This window comes from Notamacropus eugenii, chromosome 1, assembly GCF_028372415.1.
Source record: "Notamacropus eugenii isolate mMacEug1 chromosome 1, mMacEug1.pri_v2, whole genome shotgun sequence".
Classification (NCBI taxonomy): domain Eukaryota; kingdom Metazoa; phylum Chordata; class Mammalia; order Diprotodontia; family Macropodidae; genus Notamacropus; species Notamacropus eugenii.
Genome location: NC_092872.1, coordinates 449,313,954 through 449,328,964, shown reverse-complemented (window position 1 = coordinate 449,328,964; position 15,011 = coordinate 449,313,954). Strand labels below are relative to the sequence as shown.

At 40.3% G+C, this 15,011-nt stretch overlaps 1 protein-coding gene across 3 annotated transcripts in view; it reads right to left on the bottom strand.

Moving 5' to 3' along the window:
* The window catches only part of MVB12B (multivesicular body subunit 12B), a 307,698-nt gene that overhangs the window by 44,231 nt on the left and 248,456 nt on the right, over window positions 1–15,011 (bottom strand). The gene's annotated exons all lie outside the window — the stretch shown is intronic.

Genomic DNA, 15,011 nt, shown 5'->3' with positions numbered 1-15,011 from the left:
GTGAAGCACAAAGATGTGTTTGCTATTTGAGAGTCTGAATGCACATTTCTGACACTACTGCATTGTAACCACCAAAAGGGTAGGGACTGGGTCTTAGATAAAACTTTGTATTGTACCCAGTGCTTTCTGAATGAAGGCTAGACAGATTTGGTGTGGTGGAAAAACAGCTAGAGCTGGAGTCAGACCTGAGTTTGAATCCTGCCTTAATATCTATCATGGGAAGATTGCAACTCCTCTGACCTCAGTTTCCTAACCTAGGAAATATGGATAATAATACCTGTCTATTTCACAAGCTTATTGTGAAGACATATGAGAAAAAATATTCAATAATTTAATTTAATGCCTATCATTTCTCAAGCACTTGCTAGTTTTAGATAAAATCTACCATTTCTTAAGCACCTACTAGACTCAGGCATCACGCTAGGTGCTAGTGATACCTAGACAAAAAATAAACAATTCCTACATTGAGGAGCAGACATTCCATTGGATACAGGAAAAGCACTTTGCAAAATTTAAGGCATTATATATCAGTTATTATTATTATGTAAAACTGGTTTGAAAACCTTAAAGGACCAATAATCAGCTGTGTGGCTTGATGTAAGTCACTTTTCTTTGTTGCATCTATAAAATGAAGGAATTGGAACAGATGACCTCCAATGACTGTCCTTGATTTTTAATTCTATGAAGCCCTATGAGTCTTTCTGTAAGTTTGAGAGAAGTACATGCACAAAATTGATGTCTCCAATGGATTAATAAAAACAGAAGAAAACCCTGAAAAAAATCATGCTGTAATGAATTACAGGCCCAACCATGCAGTAGGGTGAAATATGCCCTGTTTTAGAACTAAAAGGTTCACCAACTGGAGAGATATTTCCTCTGCCATAATCCCTAAAGCCTACTTCCCTGTTCACCATCAACACATCACTAACTTTAAAAACAGCCTGATGGGGAAATTGGAGCCCAACAGGGGCCTGTACCAGGTAAATGACCTCTGATCCATGACCACTTTACTTCCCAGGCTAAGTTTATTCATTGGGGATTTGAAATGAGGATTATAGCATCAAATTTACTTCAATAATCTATTACTTTCTCCATGCAGACGCTCCCTCTACTAATTCCAGTCTCAGTACCCTTCACACTTTAGATAGTTTTCAAGGGTTCCTATAGTTTAAAAAATTAATCATCTAGTATCTAGTCCTCTGGGGATGAACTCCTCAATGGCTCTGCCAATGGCTCTCGCGGGCAGAACCACTCACAACAACTGACATTTATAGAGAGTTTTAATGTTTATAACAGAAAACACGGCATAGCAGACAGAGAGCTTGCCTCAAAGCCAAGAAGGCCTGGGTTCACATCCTGCCTCTGACATCTACTGCCTGTGGAACCTCTAAGTGCTCTAGGTGGTACAGTGGATATAGCCCTGTACCTGGGGTCAGGAATAACTGAGGTCTAATAAAGCCCCAGACATTTACTAGCTGTGTGACCCTAGGCAAGTCACTTAACCTCCTCTGCCTGCCTTAGTTTCCTCAATTGTAAAAAGAGGATAGTAACAGCCTCTATGTTCCAGGGTTATTTACAATAATATGAGATATTTGAAAGCTCTTAAATCCTCCCTTCCTCTTCCTCCTCTCTCTCTCAGACTGTAAGGTGCAGAGAAGGGGCTAATGTGCATTGGTAGAGGCAGACTCCTCACCTAGGAGCTCCTTATACCAATGAAGTCACAGGTGTTGTCAGTATCTCTGTCCTATTTTAATTTTACAAAGTATTATTATATACATTATCTTACTTGACCTTCACAAAAGTTCTGGCAGGTAAGTGCAGTTATTAAGCACTTACTATGTGTCAGACACTGTGCTAAGCCCTGATGATACAAAGAAAGACAAAAATACTTCCTATCCCCCAGGAGCTCACATTTTAACACAGGCGACAAAGATGGAAATAATTAGAGTAGATGGAAGGCAATCACAATAGGATGACCAAGAAAGGCCTCCTGCAGAAGGCAGGGTTTAAGCTAAGTTTTAAAGGAAGACCAGGAAACTAAAGTGAGGAGGGAAAAGATTCCAGGCATGGAGTTGAGAGAAAGTATCCATGTGGATAAAATTACAAATCTTTGAATTACTGAAGTAACCATTTCCCTTAGATTGTAAGCTTTTAGATGTAAAATGGTGTGTTACTCATTTTTGTAGGCATTAAATAAACGTTTGTTGAACTGAACGGAACGAGCTATTTGACAAATCATGAACTCTCCACCATAGAAACAGGTGGCCAACCATCTGTTAGGCATGGTAGAGAGGAGATTCCTACATTTAGTCAGGCTGGACTGAATATCTCCTAAGGCCTTTTACAACTCTTAAGATTATTATGAACTTCATACATTTCAGGTGATGGTAGACCAGCAGAAAGAGTATTGAACATGGAGTCAGAAGTTCCAAGTTAGAGTTCTAACAAAGAACAAAGTCCAACATAATATCCTCCTAAAGAGACTTTGTGGAGGAGATAATTCAATTAGATTTAGACATAATAAGTTTCTCTTATATGATAGAAGCAGTCCTTACTCTCAAAGAACATGACACAACAGTTCTTATACACAAATACAGGTGGGATAGAAATGCCCTATTATAAAATGCTATGGAGATCAAAGGGAAGAGAGATCACATTCAGTTATGAAAATGGGGATAGAGATCTGAGGGTGCAGTTATATTAATCTTTGAACCTGGAAGGAACTAGGACTGTTAGCAATGCCAGGGAAGGGTGTGATGAAATGATCTGTCCTTTATTTTGGACAGAAGCTAGAATCATTCTAGACATAAAGTAACAGAATATTAAGAAACTGTGAAATACTGTATTATTCTTTTTCCTAGCTAGGATAACTCTTCAACCAACCCTCCTTGTAAGGCATGCAAAGACTTTCCCCCACTCTCCTGGACATCCTCCTTTGGAGGGTGCCAGGTTGTTGACTCATCTTCTTAAAATGTGGTATCTGGAATTGAACCCCATCTTCCAGATTTGTTCTGACTTGGATGGAATCATAGAGGGGCTATCCTAACCCTGATCAGGACGACATGCCTCCACCAATGTAGCCTAACACAGTGGTTCTCAACATAGAGCCCTGGGGACTCCTCAGAGTCCCCAGGACTCTTACAGGGTGTCTGAGAGGTCAAACTATTTCCATAATAATACTAAGATGCTTTAATTGTGAATACAATAAACACCAGAAGATATAACCCAAAGAGAGTGAGTGGGAGAGTCCTCAATAATTTTAAGAGTGTAAAGGGCTGCTGAGACCAAAAAGTTTGAGAACCACTAGCCTCAGATTAGACCAGCTTTTTACCATGCCATTACACTGTTAACTTGCATTGAGGTTTCAGTTCACTAAATCAACTCAGATCCCTTTCAGACAAGCTGTGTTTGGACACAGCGCCCTTCTGGAACTTAAGTATAAGATTTTACAGGTATTCCCATTAAGTTTCATCTTACTATATCTGGCCCAGTGTTCTCCTATTAAGCTCTTTTTGAAGACTGATTCCATCTTCCAGTAAGTTGTCATCCTTTCCAACTTTCTATCACCCGAAAAGTTGATAAGCATGCCATCTACTCCTTTTATCAAAAGTTTTGATAAAATGTTAACCAGTACAAATCAAAGTGATCAGCAGTGAGCTCCCTCATCTCCCTATTTCATATCTCAAGACCCACCAGCATCATATTCCATTCTCTTCTTTTTAATTCACTTGTTGAATAAGACATAGCTCTTCCCATTGCCAAAACTAACCCTTGATTTGCACCTTTGACTTAACATGCTTCTGTTTACTCTGGGACTTTGCCTCTCGAATCATACCCTTTCTCTTTCTCTCTCTTTCCTCAAGAGCTGTTTTATTAGACCCTTCCTGCTGACTACAAAGGTTCCTTCTCGTCCTGTAATTCTCTTTCATATCCTTCTGTAAATCTTCCACAAATGATCCGCTCAAGAAGAATCTTTCTTCCTATTTTACAGATGAGGAAATTAAGATTCACACAGAGAATGGGACCTGCTCAAGGTCACAATTAGTTAAGTGTGAAGGCTGGGATTTGAACTCATCTCTTGATTCTATGATTAGCATTCTTCCTTCCCTTTTACCATTCTACTACATTTGCATGCCACGCAGAAGAATTTGACAATTGGTTGATATTGACTGTATGCTTCTGCTATTATTAGACAAGTCAATAAACATTTATTATGCACCTACTATGTACTATGACTGCAGCTAGCTCACATCCTGAGAGTGTTTTCTTATCAATAGCCCTGGGATGTATAGGTAGTATAAGATTTATTCTTCCTGTTTTACAGATGAGGAAACTTGAGCAAAGAGAGGTTGAGTGATTTGCCCAAGGTTACATAGCTGATAAGTCAAGAGTCAGGCCCCAAGTCATTTGATGTTGAAGTCTGGGGCTCTTTTTACTATATACTACATTGTTTTTCCAGTAAAATGTTATCCCCAACAACTAGCATGTAGGTGCCTTGCACACAGTTGGCACTTAATACGTGCTTGATTAATTGCAGACTATAAGGACATGCTGAAGTTCTGTCCAAAGGAAGGATGGTTTGAGTCTTATTTCCTATTAGACAATACTCAGCATCTTTGTAGGTCTTTTGTCTGTGTCAACCATGGGTTGATGCATTTCAGAGACCCTTCTAGTGTGTGAATCATTCTCCAATGAAATCTGGTTTATTTTTCCTAAATGTAACACTTGGAACTTGCTCATATAATCTGCCCCTTTCTCCCTACAAGTGACCATGTGTAATAAAAAGGTACAAATTCTGGACAATAGTTCCACCGTTGTACTGAGTGTCTTCTTTTTTTTCCAAATCTCTGAGCAGGTTTGCCATCTGGTCCTGGTGATGCACTTGTCAATTAGGCCTAGAACATCACAGCCTTGTGCCATTATTTGATCTAGTACCTCTGATCTGTCATCAGATCATGCTTTCAAAAGACCAATAGGGAATCCTGCTAATGTTTCTCTCAGAGGAGACTAAAGTGAAGGCCTTGTTTTATCTCTTTGATGCCTTTTCTCACCATTTTTTCAATCACCAAACACAACTTTGTGCCCCATGAGCACAACTGGCTCAATTCAACTTAACATATATTCATTAAGTCTCTATGATTTATAAGACACACTATGCCAAGGGTTCAAAGATAGAAAACAATAGATCCTCTGCCCTTAAGGAGCTTATAACAACGGGGTATATACAACATGTCATTAATTAATGGCTACTATTATGAATACAAATATATTTTTCTAGTGATTTGCTATTGACAACTTTTACTATAACAGTCTTGTGAAGTGGGGTACACATGATGGGGCACCCTATCACATGAGGCAAGTGAGCTTAGCAGAAGGAAAACAGCTTTGATATGGGTTAAGGATGTCTCTTCAACTCAGAAACTCTTAATCTCTTAATAGATTTCACACTAGTGTGAATTGGAATGTGTACAATCCAGAATTCTGTATTCAGAGGAATCTTTTCTGTATTTTTTGCTATTTGGTTTCTGCCTTGGTTTCTCAGTAAAACTTCTTTTTAAATCTTCAAACCACAACAGAGAGAACTGGCCTGAGATGCTAAAGAACTGGGATTGATTATGGGCTCTGTTGCTAATGAGTCATGTGACATTAGGCAAATTACTTGTCTCATCTCTGGGCCTATAAAATGAAGGGTCTTTTCTGGCTCACATGTTCTATGTTCTAAAGTTCCCTCCAACTAGATGATATAATTTCTGGCCAACGTGGATTGAGGGAAGAATTTTTCTACCATGGCAAAGAAACAGAAATCAAGGCACCCCTAGTAGCTGGAAGTTGCATCATATGGTGAGATTAAGAGCTCCAGACTCAGCCTTAGAAGGTTAGGGGAAGGGGATGGGAGGAAAGAAAGAGAACAGACACAGACCCCCAAAATACCCTGGGCATATTCTCTGCAGTTGTCAAGTGCTACACAAATATACTACCCCAATTCCATGGGGGTCCTCTGTACCACTTATTTGCTTGGGCAAGATTTCTGATTGTTTGTTTTCCCCCAAGTATGCCTTGTTTCATGAAACAGCTAAGGAGTCTAGTAGCTGACTGAAACATATCTTACTCTGATTTTCCTTACCTGTCTGATTTTTTGGATACAGTGTGCCCATAATCCCTCTGTCTCTCTCTCTCTGTCTCTCAATCTCACTGTCTTTTTTCTCTGTCTCTGTCTGTCTCTCACATACACACACACACACACACACACACACACACACACACACACACACACAGAGTTTTCCTTAGTTTCTACCTAAGTGTTTTTAAACAGTCTCCAGGTTTCCTGTGGGGTATTATATTTCCTTTCCCCAAATAATGTCTGCATCTTGTCTTAGTTCTCTTTTCTAAAACAGAGTAACTGAGTGATAAATTTGGGGGAAGGATCCCTCCCAACTCTGTATCCCTAAATGCTAACTTACTTATACCTTAGATTAGTATTACAAAGTGAGTCATGCAAAGATTCTGTACCAAGCCCTTCAGAATCTTATTTTTTGAATTCTGAACTTAATTAGAATAAGTCTTTTCCTTTTTTGTTGGGGGATTTCCCACCTATATCTTCCTAGGATCATGTGTTTGTCCTCTCTAATGGCTGCATCTTACCCCTTACTGAAAAACATTCTGTGAAACTGTGAAGCTAATGGACGTCTCCAGCTTCACAGAAGAGCACTAGAGAGAAAATCAGTGGACTATAAGCTCCATATGAACCAGTAACCTAACAATAAAGCCAAGAAAACCACCACAGTCTTGGTATGCTTTAAGAGTGGCAGAATGTCCCAAACAAGGGAGAGAAATCCATTGTATCTGGCTCTGGTGTAGACTACATCTAGAGTACTGTGCTCAGTGCTGGTAGTATTGTAGATGGAACTAAAGATGTTTGATCTGGAAAAGAAGAGACTTGGGTACTGAAAAGACTGTCATGTGAAAAGAGAGGCTGGGTTATTTCTGGTGTCAGAGAACAGAAATAAGTGTAACATGAAAATTATAGAGAAATGCATTTTGGCTTAATATAAAGAAAAAAACTAAAATTAGAGGCTGCTAGGGTGATGCAATGGATACAGCACTGGGCCTAGAATCAGGAAGACTGATTTTCCTGATTTCAAATTTGGCCTCAGATACTTAACAGTTGTGTGGCCCTGGTCAAGTCACTTAACTTGTCTCAGTTTCCTCATCTATAAAAGGAGCTGAAGAAGGAAATGGCAAATCACTCCAGTATTTTTGCAAAGAAAACTCCAAATGGGGTCACAATGAGTTGGAGATGACTGAAAAAAAACTGAACAACAACAAAAACAGAACTGGATGCCTCAGGCGGTAGTGCAGTCTCCATCACAAGAAGTTCCTGAATAACAGAGCTTACACAGGGCCTTAGAAATTATGGAGTAGGGAGTAAAGATGGCAGAGCAGAAGCAGGGACCTGCCACAGCTCTCCCCCCAAACTCCTCCAAAAACGACTCTAAACAAAGTCTAGAGCAGCACAAAATGACAGACTGAAGCAAATTTCTAGCTCAAGACAATCTGGAAGGTTGATGGGAAGGGTCTATCACTGGAGCAACACTCAGTTCAGCTACGCCTGTCCAGACTGAGCAGAAGCAAGTCATAGGGGATGGAATCACTGTTGGCTGCTGTGAATTCCTGATTTCTCAACCCACAAATGCTAAAGACAGCTTCAAAGGTCAGTGAGAAGGGTCTCTCACCTGGCTGAGAAGGGAGCATGGTCCATCCCTAGCCTACCTCCAGCCCCAGGGTGGCTGTAGCCACTGCTGAAGCACAGGATTCTTCTGGAGCTCTCCACTTAACAAGGCTCAAAAATCAAGTAAGTGGTGGGAAAATAAGCAAATGGGGGAAAAAGAAACAGACTTCTTACTTTCTTAACGAAGAGGTATCTTCTTACATCATTAATGACAAGGAAGATCAAAATATACAGCCAGAAGAAGGCAACAAAGTCAAAGCCCCTGCATCCAAACAAAGCCTCTAAGAAAAATATGAATTGGTCTCAGGCCATGGAAGGGCTCAAAAAGGATTTTGAAAATCAAGTCAAAGAAGGAGAGGAAAAATTGGGAAGAGAAATGAGAGTGATGCAAGAAAATCATGAAAAACAAGTCAATAGCTTGCTAAAGGAAATGCCAAAAATACTGAAAAAAACAATACTTTTAAAATTAGACTAAGCCAAATGGCAAAAGGTCCCAAAAGTCAATGAGGAGAAGAATGGCTTAAAAAGGAGAATGAGCCCAATGGAAAAAGAGGTCCAAAAGCTCACTGAAGAAAATAACTTTTTAAAAATTTGGATGGAGCAAATAGAAGCTAATGAGTTTATGAGAAATCAAGAAATTATAAAACAAAACCAAAAGAATGAAAAAATAGAAGACAATGTGAAATATCCCACCGAAAAAACAACTGACCTGGAAAAGGGACACAAGAGAAATAACTTAAAAATTATTGAACTAACTGAAAGCCATGATCAAGAGCCTAGACATCATCTTTCAAGAAATTACCAAGGAAAACTGATATTCTAGAACCAGAGGGTAAAACAGAAATGGAAAGAAACCACCAATCACCTCCTGACAGAGATCCCAAAAGGAAAACTAGGAATATTATAGCCAAATTCCACAGTTCCCAGGTCAAGGAGAAAATATTATAAGCAATCAGAAAGAAACAATCCAAGTGTTGTGGAAACACAATCAGGATAACACAAAATTGAGCAGATTCTACACTAAGGGATCAGAGGGCTTGGAATATGACATTCCAGAGGTCAAAGGAGACAAGATTAAAACCAAGAATCACCTACCCAGAAAAACCGACTATTAATACTTCAGGGGAAAAAAATGGAACTCCAATGAAATAGGGGACCTCCAAATATTCTTGTTGAAAAGACCAGAGCTGAATAGAAAATTTGACTTGCAAATACAAGAATCAAGAGAAGCATGAAAAGATAAACAGGAAAGAGAAACCATAAGGAACTTATTATAGTTGAACTATCTACATTCATTCCTCCATGGAAAGATGATATTTGTAATTCATGAGACCTTTCTCAGTATTAGGATTTATTGAATTGCTTGCCTTCTCAGTGTGGGTGGTGGGGAGGGGGAAAGGAAGGGAAAGAATGTGGAACTCAGAGCTTTAAAAATGAATGTTAGAGGTTGTTTTTACATGCAACTGAGAAATAAGATATATAAGCAATGGGATATAGAAATCTATCTTACCCTACACAAAAAACCAAAGCAAAAGGGATGGGGCAGGGTGATAGAAGGGAGGGCAGATTGGGGAAAAGGGCAATCAGAATACGTTCTATCTAGGGGTGGAGGTAGAGGGAAGATGGGGAGAAAACTTCAAATTCAAAAGTTTGTGGAAGTGTATGTTGAAAACTGAAAATAAATAAATTTATATGAACTAAAAAAAAAAATAAATTATGGAGTACAAGTTACTCATTTCAAAGAGGTGGAAACCAAGGCTCAGAGCAGGTGAGTAACATGCCTGCGATTGCAGAAGTAGTAGAGGAAGTAACAGAACAAGAACTTGAAATCGAATGCTCTTTTCAACTCACTGTGATGTATGTTGAAAGCATGCTCTGCTAGTGGGGCAGTAGGAGGCTGTCTGTTCTGGAAGGGGGTGGAGCATACGCTACTTAGGTCCTTTCCAATTCTGTAACGAACATTCTAGTCTGGACTCAGCCACCAATTTGCTGTGTGACCTTGGGCAAGTCACTCCTCCCACCCTGGACGTTGGCTTCCTTATCCAGAAAACAAGAGATTTGTTGAGAGGATTTCTGATTGGGTAGGGGTTGGGCTGGATGTCTTTTGGAGTTTCTTCTGATTCTGTGACTCTGTAACTAGGTTATCTCTGGGGCATTCTTCCAGCTCTAACACACTAATGTCTTCAAACCCTGATAAGTGATGAAGAGGAGGTTGCTCCTCGGCTCCCCACCCCCTCAGCACTTTCATAAGACACTAAGAAACCTGCCTCTCATTTCCCTTCAGCCTTTGTGGTAGTTTTTTTTTTTTTTTTTTTAACAAAACGCTGATACACAGCATCGGAACAACCCACAGCAGATGAAAGCAAGGATGTGCCAAAGGCTCAGTAGCGCAATTAGCATTCTCCTAAACAAACGAGCTTCAACAGAGCTGTAATTAAGCAGGCCTGTAATTAAGTATATGCCCTTTATCATAACGATCATGCTTAAAAATGGCGTGATGCATGGAACTCTGTTATTAATGCTGTAATCCCAAAGTGAAGTGCCAGTACATAGAAATCAGAGTGTCAGGCCCGTCACCAGACTGTTTGTAAAATACATTACAGAAAAAAATCGGAAAACAATGAGCTATTCAACTGTTCTTTTTACAGTCAGGCACTGGAAGTCAAGAGGATTCCAAATGCTTACAGATCTTATAAAATTTAAACAAATAGAGACCTAGTGTGGCACTGCATTTCTTCCTACCCCAGCCCCATTTTCTCACCCCCAAGGAAGAAACAGAGGGGCAAACTCAAATACCTGCCCTTTGCTCTACAGTAGATGGTCTCAGAAAACAGGTCCAATTTGCATGCTGTATTTGTTTAGACATAAAACTGGCATCCTGCTGCCCCCGGACTGCTCTGCCATGAATCTACTTATTCCCAACATGATAAGAAAAGAGAACACCAATGCTACCACCCTGTCTGAACTGAAACTTCAACCTGTAGGGAAGGCTAGTAGTCATCCTCTTTCCTGCTTCTAAATCCACACCCTGTGACTTTTGATAGCAGGACATAAAAGCACTACATATGGAGCCTGAGGACCTGTACTCAAATTATGGATCAGCTCCTACCTGGGTGACTTTGGGAAAGCAACTTTCCCATTTTGGGTCTCAGCTTCCTCTTCCATAAAATGAGGAGGGCTGACTAACATGATCTCTGACCTCATTTCCAGAATCCCAGAAGCTGTTGATCTATAGCAACCCAATTAGTCTTTAATAATGGTTCTCTGACCAACACAGTTTCACAATTTAGATTTAGATTTGGTGCAGATCTATAATTTCTTTGATATATGGAACTCGAAGTGAGAAAACTTAGAGTTTGAGAGAACTGCCCAGAGATACTGGGAAGTTAAGTGATTTGCCCAGAGTCACAAGCCAATATATGTAATTGAGACAGAACCTGAACACTGACCCTTGACTTCAAAGTTCCTTTTCTAACCACTATATCATGATGACTCTCTTCTTTTAATAATCATATGGTTTATAAAACTATCCCTCACTGAAATACTGTTTGGCTGATCACACATTGATCACATGGTTCTGATGGCACAAACTTGTAATGCTTGAGAAGATGGATATTTACATCTCAGATCTGCTACTTATTACCAGTATGATCTTGAGTGAGTCTTTATATCCCTCAGGATCATAGTTTCTTCATTTTTAAAATGAAAGGGTTGAAAGGAATGGGCTTTCAGGTCCAGGAGTTCTGCCTGAAGGCATTGGGCTGAAATAGGTGCAATGGGCAGGAAATGTAGAGATGCAGAGTTTGGCTGCTCTAGGTTAGGAAAAGCTTCCTAACAATCAGAATTGTCCAAAAGTAGAGTGGGTTTCTCTGGGAGGTAGTGGGTTCCCCTTCTCTACAAGGGGTCCAGTGGAGGCTGGATGACCACTTCTCAGTGGTGTTGCAGGCAGGATTCTTGGTCAGGAGGTTTCTTCCAGGCAAGAAATTCTGGATCCTGTCCTTCCAGGCTCAAAATCCTATTATGCCATGAACACTGCAGTTTCCTGGAATCAATTAATAACATTAGGGGTGGGGGAGGTTGCCTATCGTTTCCTGGCTGACAATTTAATTTTCTCATGAGCAGGAAGAGCAGAAGTAATACATTATCAATACATTCATTAAGTTATCACAGTAAGGAAGCCAGGGGCTGATGAACTAGGGCAGCGGGTAAGGCTGGAATAAAGAAGTGGCAACAGACAAAAATCATGAGTATCATACTTGGTTTTCTTCCAATTTGAAGCTATCTACAAGCAGCAGATTAAAAACAAAAACCAACAAACAAACTCAGCAACAGAGAGGTCGAACCTTTTTGGCTAGTTTTCTACAGTGGTCCATTAAACTATAAATTTCAGAGCTCTTTGTTTCAAAAGAGGAAAAGAAGGTGAGTCAGATGAAATGCTCCATGGTGGAGCAGAACAGATTCAGGGTCTAGTTTTTATGTGTGTCCACTTCTTTGAGTTGTAGGAACCTTGAGATATTGTGTGTGGGGGCTTTTGCCTGCAAGTTTGCTGAGATCCTGGTCATAGAGAACACAGGTTTTGACAGTGAATGATTCTCTGTCATAAGCTCAGCAAGCAACAGTTGTGTTCCTGACAGCATCTCCTGAGCTGTTCCCCATCCTCTCCACTGTGCTTGTGTCGAGGGACTCACCCAGTGGAGGGTTGTGGGACTCTGACATTGGCACATTATTAAGCAAATAAAAAAAACCAACCCTCATAAATTATATTACTAGAATTTTAGTTATCTGTTTAAGGTAAGTATCAAAGGGTATTAAGTGAATGCCAAGCAATATTACTCAAAAAATATGTTCCTAGATGGTGGTGAACAATGTGATTTATTGGCAGGTATTCATTTTCATAATAAAGATAAACGGAACTAGAGTGGCAGGAAGCCTTTTATTCTGTGTACTGTAAACAGCCTGCTTCACCAACCTTGTCTTTTTCCCTTTTCCCACCGAATTTCATTTACAAACCCCAAAGGTAAGCCCTATGTTATTTTCGGGGAGGGTCAATTTAAGATTATTTTTGTCCTGCAGGGGAAAAAAAAATCACAGAATCCTAGAATCTTAGAGATGAAAGGGAATAGAATAGTCGCCCACTGTAACTCCCAAATGAAGCAGGAATCTTCAACTGTGATCTTATCAGTACTAAATTTTAATCAAATAAGCTAAATGCCGTTTTAGTCATTCTGGAATATGACGTACAACACACCCTACGTTCAAACATTCAGGAATTAATCATGATATAAATGAGCAACTTTACTTGAGTGTCTGTACTGTCAATATGTTTTATGGCTGATGCAGTTCCATTAAATCGTAGAAAGTCACAGTCAGAAGGGACCTGAAGGCACCTGAGTCCAACCCGAACATGAAGCATACGTCCCAATCTCCAATGCTCATTCCCACTTATTCAACAAGCATGTATTAAGAAAAGGACACTACTGCGTGCAGAGTGCTGTGCTTGGTGCTGAGGAGGATGGAAAACTCAAACACAGACAATTACAATATATAACAAACAGTACATGCTTTCCTGGACAGTTGCAAAACAAAGTATTATTTGAAGTTTGTGCCTTGGGAGGGGGAGAGAGGAAACAAATATTTATTAAATACCTACTATCTGCCAGGCACTTCTCTAAGTGCTTTAAACATATTATCTCATGTGAAGCTCACAATAACCCTGGTCGGGGGAGGTGCTATTATGATCTCCATTTTACAACTGAGGAGATTGAGGTAAAGGGTAAGTGATTTGCCCAGGGTCACACAGCTGGTAAGTGTCAGAGGACACACTTGAACACAGGTATTCCTCACTCCAGTCCTGGTGCTTTATCCATCGTGTTACCCAACTCCCAGAGGGGCAGGAGCAAGGGGAGGCTTTTTAGATATCTAAACTGCCAGAAAAGTTTCAGTGGAGGTGAACTGAGGCAGCCCACTGCACTTGAAGACAGCTCCAGTTCCTAAGCTAAAATCAGTCTTTCTCACTCCCACCCAGAAGAACAAACTTAAGTCCTCTTTCATATCACAATCCTTCAAGTGCTTCACAGTGAGTTAGAGATGAAAGAGCTATCTAGGCCAGCCTCCACATTTTCAATATGAAGACAATGAGGCACAAGGGGTGAAGTCTTGTTTAAGGTCCTATAATCAATAAGCAGCAGAGTTCAGACTTGAACCTAGGACTCTTGCCTCAAGTCTTTCCCCTCTAACATCCAACCTTCACTGAAGTGTCAAATTAAGCTTCCTAAAGGGCAGGTCTGAATATGTCACTCCCTTACTGGACACACCCCAGCGGTTCTCTATCACCTCTAGGATCAAACAGAAAGCCCTTCACAATTTGGCCCTATTCTTTCTTGTCCTACTGTCCCACACTGGGCTCCTCATTGGTCTTCCCCAGCACATTCCATGTCCAGGGTCCAGGCATTTTCACTGGCTGCCCCCCACAGCTGGAATGCTTTCCCTCCTCTTCTCTGCCTTCTGGCTTCCTTTGAGTCTCAGATAAAGTCCTACCTTCTACAGGAAGTTTTTCCCATTTCCTCCTTAATCCTTCCCTACATGGACTACTTCCAACTTAGGCTGCTTATAGCTTGTTTGGAAATAGATTTGCATACGATCTCTCCCATTAGATTGTGTGGAGAATGTCTTCTTTTGATATATTCTTTGTATCCTTAGCTCTTAGCATGGGGCCAGGGCCATAGCAGGCAATGAATAAATGCTGACTGACTGACTTCTGACATTCCAATTCTTTCCACTAAAATCAACTTGAAGACAATAATATTATTTCCCGTTGCCTCCTTCAAGTCTTCTTTCTGGGAGCAGACATTCTCAGAGGCTGCAACAGTTTTTGGTATGAAATGATTTGTTTCCTTTTGACTAACTCCATTAGACTATTAAGAGTTAAAAGGGACCTTTAGTTGATAGGACGGAAACATATCCCTTCTAAAATGTGGTTACCCAAACTAGATCTAAGTCATGGGTAGGGTCCTTACCCCTACCCATATCATACATGATTTCACTAGATCCTCATAACAACCTCCAACCTTGGGTAGGTCATGCAAGTATTATCATACCCAGATAACAGAGATCCTCTTCATGAGTAACTCCTTTCATGGAGACATGAAGATACTTTGTCCAAGACCACAAGGTAAGTGGGTGGCAAATCTGGCACTTGAACTATGGTCTTCTTACCTGACTTCCTTGGACAATGCTGAAGGGAAGTCCTCAGCTATTACTATGCTATGCTCTCACTTGGGAG